General features: G+C 37.3%; 1 protein-coding gene across 1 annotated transcript in view; it reads left to right on the forward strand.

Annotated features, from left to right (window-relative positions):
* Window positions 1-10,434: 10,434 nt before the first annotated feature.
* The window catches only part of LOC125240221 (tau-tubulin kinase homolog Asator), a gene marked incomplete at its 3' end in the record, with an annotated part of 105,764 nt that continues 103,511 nt past the window's right edge, over window positions 10,435-12,687 (forward strand). Inside the window, exon 1 of the mRNA XM_048148045.1 lies at window positions 10,435-10,552. The remainder of the gene's footprint in view (window positions 10,553-12,687) is intronic.

Raw genomic sequence — 12,687 nt, forward strand, 5'->3', positions numbered from 1 at the left:
TCGCTTTTTCCAATTGATGAAAAAGTACAAAGATATAGAGCATCAAAGTTCCGGAGTGGGGGCTTGTGACGTCACTTAGTAAAAATTGTACCTAGGCGTGACGTCACGCGAAACTTCAACGCACTGTACCGTCGTCATTTTTCGTTTACGAGAAAAAAGATACGTGTCTAAAATTCTTTGATAATCTAACTGACGGACTAATTAGTTTTTTTTTTAGTCATCTCGCCTATTCCTTGCCCGCGGCTGTTTTTAAGAGTTCATATAACCCGGCAACCTTCAAATCAAGAGTGAACAGGCATCTTCTGGGCGAGCTCACTCCATCGTAGGCCACGTCTTTGCCTTTGGCTAGTCTGTGGCCAAGAGTAAGCCCATTTATAATAATAAAAAAAGTATCAGTGGATACTCAGATGTCCATCATGACAGGCATAAAGCGCAGTGATAGTCTGTTAGTATCATAGAGAAATAAGTACGGAAAAGAGTTGTAACTCCGTACATCAGTAAATGCGGCATCTAACGACATCTAGCGACAATTTTATCTACCATTGTCTTAAACGTCATTTTTATTGAAATTAAAATATACGTTTCAATAAATACAATGATCGACAAGATGTAGTGCCGAATTACAATGTTCAAAGACGTAGATCTTTGTATAGTAATATATTTATAGTTATTATATAGTAATGAAGTATTAGAAAAGTGCTAAATTTTATTTCAATCACTTTATTAGAACGCGTAGTGTAGTGGTAGTTTTTTTTTTTTTTCAATTTTATGTCATCATTTGAGTCTTCATTATTAGTTTTAAAAAAATGTTTATTATTTATTACAACAGAAATCTATTTATTTTCATCAAATAAAAGGTCCTATAAAATATTTTTTTATAAAATTGAGATTTAAATTTGAAGATATAAGATGTAAAAATATCGTTTTCTCAAACATGCAATGAAATATTGTCTTTACGTTCCTTAAAATGGGCTGGGAAGTATCGCTTTTTGGGCGCAACAACTCGAGAGGACTGTAAAGGGATTTCATATTATTTTTTAGGCCTAGGCCTGCAAAGTAACTTTTTTTTTATAAAATATTGTCCTTTAGAGCATTTTTTTTTATTTCATTGTATGTTTGAGAAAAGCACTATACATGCCTCGGCGTGAAAACGGATTCCCGGCCTCGTATCCCTATCCGGCCTCGCTCGCACGCTCGCTCGGCCGTATATACCCACTTGGCCGGAAATCCTCATTTTCCCGGCCTCTGATGTAATGTACTATTTTTTTTCATTAGCATAAAGAAAAAACTTGCCAGCAAAATGTTGAAAAAAAAATTTTTTTCAGTGTTTAAGGCACTACACCAAAGTTTTATTTATACATAAATACTTATTTATTTGCCAAATTATTTTGACAATACTCTTAAAAGATGTATCCACTTTTTCACCTTATTGTAATCGACTGTAGGTACAAGTCATTTGTCATAGCATATTTTTGTTTTCATTCAAAATTATCTCTTTCAATAAGAAAAAGAAAATGTTTATCATTTAAAATCAAAATTTTTGACAAATTAAAAACGTTTCATTAACGAACACGCATACTATGGCTCTTATTTTCATCTTATTTAAGATTAAATTAGAAAATTAGACAAATATGCTTCAAATTGAATGATACTCAGTCCCATGTTTAAAAAAAAAAATTTTAGTTCATTAATGCCTGACCAGAGATATGTATTTGACTATGAGGAGACACACTCAAAGGTTATGACAGATGGCGCCACCGCACCGTCCATTGCACAGATAAAGAACTTCATACGTGAGAGCGAGATGTTATTTTTTTTTCACCACACCAACTGGTAAAGGCATTCTTTGCTATTCGAAAACAGATAGCAAAATTGCATTTTATCCACAAGGGGGCAAAGTAATTTCATGCAAATTTTAACCCGATGTCTTAATATGTCTGCTAGATTTTACCCTATAAATGATGATTTTGAATCAAAAATATTGAATAAATTGATGAATTTGATTTATTTTGATGTTTTATAGTCAGTATTTTGTTCGTGTTGGTGTGGTGAAAAATGTTGTGTTTCACTCGGCGGCAAAGTTTGTTTAACCTTCGTGCCTTGATACCCTCGCAAGCTTCCACTCAAAATTCCACTTTTTGAACCACTCGCTACGCTCGCGGTTCAATATTGGAATCTTTCGCTTGCTCGGGTATCAATATTGGCACGTGCGGTTAAACAACTACTTTGCCCCCTTGTAAAACAAATAACTATTCTCTCTAACATGTGAATGACAGTGACATGCCTAGACACTTGCGCAGGCGCCGCCTGGCGGGATAAAATGTCAGTGCCTCCTCATTGTCAAGAGGGCGCTGTTATTCTAATGTGTGCTGTGACAGTTCAGTGTAGTATGAAGAAAATAGTTGTCATGAAATTCCGCGAGATGACGCATAGTCATATATTTCTGCACGGGAAGCATGGTCGCGCGATAGACGATAAAATAGCAGGCCGTCCCTATCGCACTATTTGTAAGTGCGGTAGGGACGGCCTGCTATTTTATCGTCTATCGCGCGACCATGCTTCCCGTGCTGGTGAGGCTTTAGATGTTATTATTATTAATAATATGTATATGGTACTGCGGGGCAAATCTCTACGGGGGGCAAATGTAACTGGTCCATTTTTTCCATGTTTTACAATGTTTGCATTATTAAATAGAGTGTCCACCGGTTATGTATGGTAGGCGTGTTCAGTGGATACACGCAGAACTCAACATCATAGTGTACAAAATTAAAATTTTGAAAAAACCCCCGACCGCGACATAGTGGACCGATTTTCATGAAACATGGCTAAGAACACTCCCGACTAACTCAGCTTTCAAACAAAAAAACTAAATCGAAATCGGTTCATCCGTTCGGGAGCTACGATGCCACAGACAGACACGTCAAACTTATAACACCCCTTCGTTTTTGCGTCGGGGGTTAAAAATTGATCAGTTATAATTGTCCCCCAGTCGAGATTTGCCCCCCTGTACCTTATGTCTGATGTAACGCACAATGTGATTGAGAAAAGACAGTTTATTTTACATAAAGTCCATTTCAGGAGTGATACTCGATTTATATTGAAACTCATTTTTATGGGAGACTATACACCGTGTTTTGTTTGTTTTCCGTTAAATTTGACATGTAGCTAGGTTCATTATCAGGAACCACCCTGTATATCACTTTTAGTTACATTCGCAAAAAAGTTTTTTTTTGTCAATTTCATACATAATAACATTAATAACAAAGATACGGTCACGGTTGATGGACAGGATATCCAATATGTCGACGAATACATCTATTTGGGCCAGATAGCATCCTTCGAAAACAGGCAGTGCAAAGAAATCGATCGACGCATCGAGAACGCCTGGAAGAGCTTCTGGTCCATGAAGACGCTAATGAAGGGCAACCTTCCACTGACACTAAAGCGCAAACTCGTCGACATGTGTATCCTGCCTATCCTAACATACGGCGCCCAAACTTGGTCATTGACGGAAGCCCAAAAGTCCCGATTCAAGATTTGCCAGCGAGCAATGGAGCGCAGCATACTCGGAGTCCGCAGAACCGATCGGGTTAGGAACACCGAACTGCGCTCCAAAACTGGTATTGTAGATGTGGGTGTTAAGTCTGCAAGGCTCAAGTGGGATTGGGCAGGACATGTCTGCCGAATGCATCCAGATCGGTGGGCCAAATTGGCTACCGACTGGACACCACAGATTAGCCGGGGCAGAGGTAGGCCAAAGAAAAGATGGCGGGATGACCTCGACGCATTTTGCGGCGACTGGCCGGAGCAGGCGGCAAATCGGGATGAGTGGCGGAAGAAAGGGGAGGCCTTTGCCCAGCAGTAGGACACAATTATAGGCTAGGAAAAAAAAAATAAAGCATACATAATAAATGAATTAATTAGTGTGAGAGACCCTTAAGAATAACATTCAAGTTAGTGTCAAGTGATTGACGGCACATGTCAAAACAAATAACATTAGGAATTGGTAAAGGCTGTCACACACGTATTCAGTAATGATCTTTATTTTTTTAATAACTCGATAACCGTAACAGTTAAGACGCTAGTTTCTTAGAGAAATTAATTGTATTTGATCTAAAGAACCCTCCCTTAAAGTTAACGGAATTCAATAAAAACAGGGTGTATAATTTAAAAGATTTTAACCTAAAAACGGCTAAATTATACTGATATTGGGTGTTACCTATCGAGTTTTAAAAATATTATATTTTAATTCAATTATATTCTAAAATTTGTACATTTACAAGTGATTTATGATGCATTTATGTATTTGTATAACGTAGATATTTGTATAGAGATTTTTTCGTGTGATTTTGATAATAAACATGTCTTTGTATATGGCTATATTTCATTTAATTTTATTAACCGACTTCAAAAAAGGAGGAGGTTCTCAATTCGACTGAATGTTTTTTTTTTTTTTTGTATGTATGTTACTCGATATCTCCGAGGATCGTGGACCGATTTTCAAATTTTTTTTTTGATCGAACGGGTATAACCCCGAGATGGTCCCATTGGCACCAAGTCGGGGTCTGATGATGGGATCTTGGAGAAATCGAGGGAACTCTTCAAATGTTATAGGTACATGTAATGTTCTTAGTGTATTTTTCAAAGGTACACCAGTATTTACGCCTGATGGTAATAATTTTATGTGGCTGAGCTGATGATGGAAGGTTAACTCCTCAACGGTTAGGAGTTAAAGGATAATTCTTTCACTACTGTACATATATTCGGACTGATACATATACTATCACTAGGAACCACTAAAAATCAACAAATAAATTAACTTTTTAACAAAAAATAAAACCGCCTTCAAAAAAAGCGTGTTACAAAACACGGAGAAACTAAAAAGCCAAAAATAATAAACCTTCGAATTCAGATTTCTTATCGGATTGCAATAATCTAAACATCCAAATTATAAACAAATCAATTATTTTTGGAGTCGGGGCCAGCCTGCGTATGGTTGGGTGGGGCTAGGGTTGTAAATAGAAAAAAAACCAAATGTTTTTTTTTCAGAATTATGAAAAAAACCGTGAAAAAAAACCGAGCACCTTGGTTTTTTTTCTAAATATGGTTTTTTTTCAGATGAAAAAATAATACGACAATAACGGTTTTTCGTGAGTTGTAACGTGTTTCAATAACAATAACGTACATTTTAATTCAGTATACAAACGTTTATTGGGGAATCCCCGATGCGGCGTGTAGCGTGGAGAGGCGGTGGTGTTGCCAACAGTAAATAGTGATAACTACAAACTACAGATTTCGTAAATGTTACTTTTATAAGACCAGAAATTAAAGTTATTTGATTAAATTCGTTTAATAGTTAACATTAAGTCTAAAAAACCGTATAAAAGTATTAACTACTTTGCAAATTTTGAGATTTCGTACTTTAGAAAAAAAACATACTCCAGAAAAAAAAACTGTTTTTTTTCATGTTTTTTTTCAAGCCAGAAAAAAAACCGTTTTTTTACAACCCTAGGTGGGGCAAACAGGAAATAGCAAGGCGACGAACAGGTCTGGTACCGACTACAAAAATAATTGATTTGTTTATAATTTGGATGTTTAGATTATTGCAATCCGATAAGAAATCTGAATTCGAAGGTTTATTATTTTTGGCTTTTTAGTTTCTCCGTGTTTTGTAACACGCTTTTTTTTTTAGTTCAAGAAGTAACAAAAACCCCACGTTCACTTTCTATGAGACGCAAATATCGAACTTTCATTTCCAAAAACTGCAACTCATAACGACTGTGGCTACAGCAGTGCCCTGTTTTAACACAGTGACATGTCACTTCGCAGTCCATAGCCTGTTCAACCAGGAACGCTGAATTAACGCTGAGTGAGCGTTTCTTTTTTTGGTATACTCTTGGGTCGACACGTTCCTTTTTCGTCACGATCCCAAATTTGTCCGATTCTGCTTTCGTCAGCCATTCTTCATTCGTCAACTTAGACTGCAGTCATTATCGTCTTTGACCATAATGAGTTGTTGACCTTTTTAACACGCTTTTATTAGGTCGTCGTGTATGTAACTAACTATGTAATGGAATCTAAGGAGGCTAATTTAACCATCTTCCAAGGATCGTAGCGTAATGAAAATTGGCAGCTGTATGTAGTTCTGATGACAATACAATATTCTTATTTCGACTCAATTGTTTTTCGTCATTTCGAATTTGGTTCTGGGTTTGGTTTGGTTTGGTTTGGTTTGGTGGTTTGGTTGGTTGGTTTGGTTTGGTTCTAAGTTTGTACCGACCTAAGACTACGAAAAAACACGAAAAACATAGATTTAACAGCGAACATGACGAAAGGTTATGACGAGTAAAAAACGAGACGGATTAAGATAGAGATGAACAACGAAATTGACCGTAGTTGAGTAAGACCATCGACGACCGTGACGAATAAAGAATGGCTGACGAAAGCAGAATTTGACATATTTAGGAACGTGACGAAAAACGATCGTGTCGACCCAAGAGTATACCCTTTTTTTGCCACTTTTATGAAATGTGATAGGTATTTTTGAAAAAAAAAAATGCTATTTCTTCTCAGAATAGTCAGAATCACTAGCTTTTTCAATCCGAGTAGTTAAAAAAATTGTCCCATACGATTTTTAGGGTTCCGTACCTCAAAAGGAAAAAACGGAACCCTTATAGGATCACTTTGTTGTCCGTCTGTCCGTCCGTCCGTCCGTCTGTCAAGACCCTTTTTCTCAGGAACGCGTGGAGGTATGAAGCTGAAATTTATATCAATTACTCAGGTCTACTGTCCCTTGAAGCTGTGAAAAAATCAAACTTCTAAGCCAATGCAATCAAAAGATACAGCCGTTTATGCCGCAAATTTTCGACACTTGCAAGGGAATCAAAACCTACAGGGTGCTTCCCGTGAACTCAGAATCTTGAAATTTGGTACGAAGCAACGTCTTATAGCATAGATAAAGGAAAAATTACGAAAACCGATTGTCGTAATGAACGAACTTTGTAAACCTTGCAGGTTTGTACGGAACCCTCGGTGCGCGAGTCCGACTCGCACTTGGCCGGTTTTTTCTTGTTTTGTTACCATTTTCCGTACATGTTGTATGAAGTAATAAAAGAGGAAAGTAACAAAAATGTATGGAAATTCTGGGACACTTTTTGTCTCCCTGTGAGATTGAAAGCACTCGTGATTCTGAGTACAATTGACCTGAAATTCCCTAAAAAAATCAAAATAAAAAAATGGCAAAAAAAAGAAATGCTCGAGTAACACTGTTACTTATTAACCCAGAAATAGGCACAGAATTGTCAATGTCACTGTAGTGAAACAGGCCACAGTATGAACTTTTCTGCAATTCAAGTTTTATGATCACACGTCTCACACGATAGACATTTAAAGGGTTAAATGAAAGAATACCTCTATAAAAATACTCCACGTTTATAACACAATTCAAGATGTTCTATGTCCCAAAGCATGTTTTGATATATCGAGGGTTTACTGGTGAAACCCGATAAATCGAGATAATTTGTCCTTGACATAACCAACATTGTGGAAATTGCATATAGTTCGAATTTAAAAAACCAGTTTGCTCAACTTATCTAGTGACGAATAGCACAAACACCGAAACTATGCCTACTCGTCAACAGATGGCGCCACTTAATACACAACTAAAAATATAATAACTTTGTTTTGTCAACTTGTTTACACAAAGAATTATTTTGTTAGATGTATGACGTTATTTAATATACGATTAAATTCCGGTTAAATATTTTCTCGAAGCATGGAGTTTATCAAAAGTAGGACATAGGGTGCATTGGGATAATTTTGAATGTCGCCTAATTTCGAAAGTCATATTAAACATCACCATAAAAATCTTTATTTACATGAACATATTTACATAATTATATAAGAAACTAAGACTAAACTTAAAAGCTAGCTAATGTCTAAAATAGGCCCTTGAGGCATTGTACCATGGATACTGGCGACATTTCCTCGCTGTATCGCAATGCTAATACGCTGTGCGAGGAAGTCGCCAGCTCTTCGGTCACCAGTTACCTCAACCAGACGCTTCGCGATTTCTGTGAACAACTTGTTTCCATGGACCTAGAGTTTCTACGCCAAAACCATTTTCACCATAATTTCCATCATATCAAGATTCCCCTTTCGAAATTACCCGTACATTTTTGTGCATCGAAATTATCCCAATGCACACCTACCTACAATCTACAATGTCTTTAGCTACATGCATGTGACACATTGCTTTTGTTGACAGGTGGTAGTGCTTACTTGCTTTCTCCGATGTGTGCTCGTTTGCAAGCGAGAAATAAGTGTATAATCGTGATTGTCTTCATTTTCCTCGACAAATGTTTACGCGTCCGCCGTGAATCGAACGAAAATAAACGATACGCTTCCAAGAAATATACGCAGGTGGGCCGTAGTATAAATATACGTAGTATTATATATATATATATAGTTTTCAGTATTCATTTTTAGGGTTCCGTAGTCAACTAGGAACCCTTATAGTTTCGCCATGTCTGTCTGTCCATCCGTCCGTCCGTCCGCGGATAATCTCAGTAACCGTTAGCACTATTAGAAAGCTGAAATTTGGTACCAATATGTATATCGATCACTCCAACAAAGTGCAAAAATAAAAAATGGAAAAAAAAAATTCATTAGGGTACTCCCCCTACATGTAAAGTGGGGGTTGATATTTTTTTTTATTCCAACCCCAACGTGGGATATATTGTTGGATAGGTATTTAAAAAACCGCCTTCAAAAATAAGCGCGTTACAAAACACGGAGAAACTAAAAAGCCAAAAATAATAAACTTTTGAATTCAGATTTCTTATCGGACTGCAATAAGCTAAACATCCAAATTATAAACAAATCAATTATTTTTGTAGTCGGTACCAGACCTGTTTGCCCCACCCAACCATACGCAGGCTGGCCCCGCCTTCAAAAATAATTGATTTGTTTATAATTTGGATGTTCAGATTATTGCAATCCGATAAGAAATCTGAATTCAAAGGTTTATTATTTTTGGCTTTTTAGTTCCCGCCGGCTAACGCAGTAACGTAACATTGCGTTGCCATGGTTACAGAGCCAAACAATGTTTTTTCAATTTTTTCGTTACTGCGCGCGTGCGCGGAAGCCGGTAGGTGCTGGCTTTGGGGAATAGACTTTCATGTAGGGTTTTAATCTATACACTACCCTGTAAATGATGAATAACAGTTCAGAAGTAGAAAAAGGATATGAATGCTTCTTTGCCGCCGACGTGGTATAAAAGAAACCTGACTTTAGGTGGTTTTCTGGTCGCATAGCTGAACAAAATGCCAAAAATTTTTGCGAAGTTATACATGGTGCGCAGAGCCAGGAGGATGATTGGCGACAAGAAGCTAACGGCCAAGCTACAGTCTTTGGCCCATCGGCGGAAAGTCGCCAGTCTGTCTGTGTTTTAGCTTATTCCACCGTCCCCATTTTACCATCGAACTCTTAGACGCACGGCCGGTCTCCATCCTTACTTGGTAGATATTCCTCGAATCCGCACGAAGCGCTTTGCTTCTTCTTTTCTTATGCGCACTGCCAAGGAGTGGAATTCCTTGCCGGCGGTTATATTTCCGAGCTCATATAACCCGGCAACCTTCAAATCAAGACTGAACAGGGCGAGCTCACTCCATCGTAGGCCACGTCTTTGCCTTTGGCTAGTCTGTGGCCAAGAGTAAGCCCATTTATAATAAAAAAAAATAATAGCACTGAGATTTACAGGAAGAGGAGTGTCAGTACACAAGGAGAAGTCGGAAGTGAGAACTAGGCTTGGAAATGTATAAGGAAGCAGACAAAATGAGGTAAGGTCGAACATTACATGTGTTAATTATATACCTACTCAGACGAGACTAGAGTTCTGAAAATTAGGCAGGGCAAAAAGAAAATGACAAAAAAAATTAACTCATTCGAATCGGTTCATTCGTTAGAAAGCTATGATGCCACAGACAGACACACACAGAGAGACACGTCAAACTTATAACACCCCATCGTTTTTAACTCCCGACCATCCCCGACGCAAAAACGACGGGGTGTTATATGTTTGACTGACAAGTCTGTTTGCGGCATCGTAGCTCCCGAATGGATGGACGGATGGATGGATGATGGATTAGATTGTTTTTTTACATACATACAATCACACCTGTATCCCATAAAGGGGTAGGCAGAGCACATGAAACTACTAAAGTCTCAGTGCCACTCTTGGCAATTAAGGGGTTAAAAGAAAACGAGTTTTTTTTTTTTGCTTGAAAACCAAATGATTGCGTCGGGGGTTAAACTCATCAGGGCCAAACATTCACCCGAACCCAGAAACAGTGATTCCGCGTACAAAAACTAGTAATCACCGTCACGCTTGCCAAAATAACCGCAGCGATTCCACATTTCCAACTCAGATTCGTACCCGCCGTGAGGCGAGCTTGTCGCGCGCCATTGCTAAATTCATTTAAAAATATACCGCGTTTCGTTTCTGCAGTGTTACTAAATATAGTTCTGTGTTGTGGATCATGATTTTATATTGGTAAGTAAGTATTAAGTTCAATAAACTTGATATATTGTATTTGTAGATATTGCGTTGACAGTTTTCAGTGTTGTGTTATAGATGTCGAAAACGGACTATAAATACAACAGCCGTGTGCAAACTCTGTAGGTAACTTATTGTTTGAGACACAGAAATGAATATACACTAGAAGAAGCAAATGTATCTACTTCGCGTGTCCGAACTCAGTGGCAGCCACTGAGATGGCCATTTCTAATGACAGTCCACATACGTCAGCTGTTGCAGCCGCACGTAAGAAAAAAAATACAAAATGCCTCATTGCATGATAATTAACTGCACCAGCCCAAATATTTTCAGCGCACAAAAACAAAAACATATTTCCCATCACATGTAAGTAATTTTTAAATAATATTGTGCGTGAATTCATTTTTAATCATTTTTTCCGTATTTTTATTTATGCGTCCAAGGATGTACCTAAGTAACTATAGAATTACGTTACAAACCGGCGTTTACATTGCATTGCTGCGTTTGCTTTAAGCGTTTGATCGACCATGTGTGTTAAAGAGATGATGAATATGAGACTAGCGATACTCTCGCGTATCGCTTCGACTTCGTAGTACAGCCCATTTCTCATTCGTCCGTCAAATTTAGCGACTAGTGTTGTTCGTTCTACAATAAATATCAATAATCGTTTGTAATCGATAATCGAACAGACGAATGATAAACACTATTGTCTATTACAAAACACAATTTAGTAGTTATTAATAAAAATATACTCGTGTTCTAATTTTAATAAAATAGTTACGTATTTGTTTTACAAGGAGCAAAGTTGTTGTTTAACCGCACGTGCCAATATTGATACTCGAGCAAGCGAAACATTCCAATATTAAACCGCGAAGTGGTGGTTCGAGAAGTGGAATCTTGAGCGTTGTGAGGGTTTCAAGGCACGAAGGTTGAACAAACTTTGCCACCGAGTAAAACACAATTATTTTTCACTACACCAACACGAATTGAATCGAATTACTCACTATGAAATATCAAATTACTTAAATAAAATCCATCAATTTATTCAATATGTATGATTCAAAATTATCATTTACATATTAGTAAATTCTACCAGCTAGCTTATGACATCAAGTTACATTTTTTTTTAAATACTTTGCACTCTTGTGGATAAAATGAAATTTTTGCTATCCGTTTTCAAATAATCAAGAGTTTTTATCAGTTGGTGTGGTGAAAATATTATAATTTTAATCATATACAACATAAGTATAACGTTTAAAAACACTCTTTCTTATAGTTTCCCACATGATCCGGTCGTAAAAGAAAAATGGATTGCAGCCACGGGAAGGAAAAACTGTTTTTTCATGACGTATTCGGCTAGCTTTTCTTTTAGCTTCAAAAATGTCTTCCCTGGTTTTCTTTTGAGACTTTGCTGTTTCCATAGCCTACAAAAAGTTAAATATGATTCTGCTTGCTTACAAAGTTAAAACTGATACTGTATAGGTACCTAACCTATACTGTAAACATATAGGAAAAGTATAAGATAAAACCGCTTTTCGACTAAATAAATGTATTTCTGAAATTTAATTCAAAAATTATTCAATCACTCCGTTGAAAATCATTCGTCTGTCAGAAAATCGATACCATTCATGTTAATCGATTTGCGATTTTTAGGTTATCTGAATTGATTATGTCTCTTACTATGCGTTTCAATGGTAACAATCTTTCTTGTTTCTATAAAATGTCAACAAATATATTTAAAATACTTACTTGATATTAATATTACGCGAAGGTATCCAAAAGCGTGGACAGAATGAAACCGCTTAATAGCGTGACGTGAGCGTGACCTCCCTCTTTGAATCTTTTTGTCATACTACTCGATTTTAAGGATAGTTTGCAGGGGAGCGGGGAGTGAGCGAGCGAGCCCACAGATATAAAATCTATGTGTACGAGAGAGACGGCTGCATTGTTGCGGGGCGGAGGGGCATTGGTGTCTTTGAATCGTTTAGGTTTTCCCATCACTAAATGCCGACCGTGACGTCTCAGTGACAGCTAAAAAGTCGGCACGCTTGGTTCCCATACAAATGGTGCTATTTACTTCATCTACTGAATATCTAAATCTGTGGTTTGAGATATTTGATGATTTTTCGTTG

The sequence above is a fragment of the Leguminivora glycinivorella genome, chromosome 27 (assembly GCF_023078275.1).
Source record: "Leguminivora glycinivorella isolate SPB_JAAS2020 chromosome 27, LegGlyc_1.1, whole genome shotgun sequence".
Classification (NCBI taxonomy): Eukaryota; Metazoa; Arthropoda; class Insecta; order Lepidoptera; family Tortricidae; genus Leguminivora; species Leguminivora glycinivorella.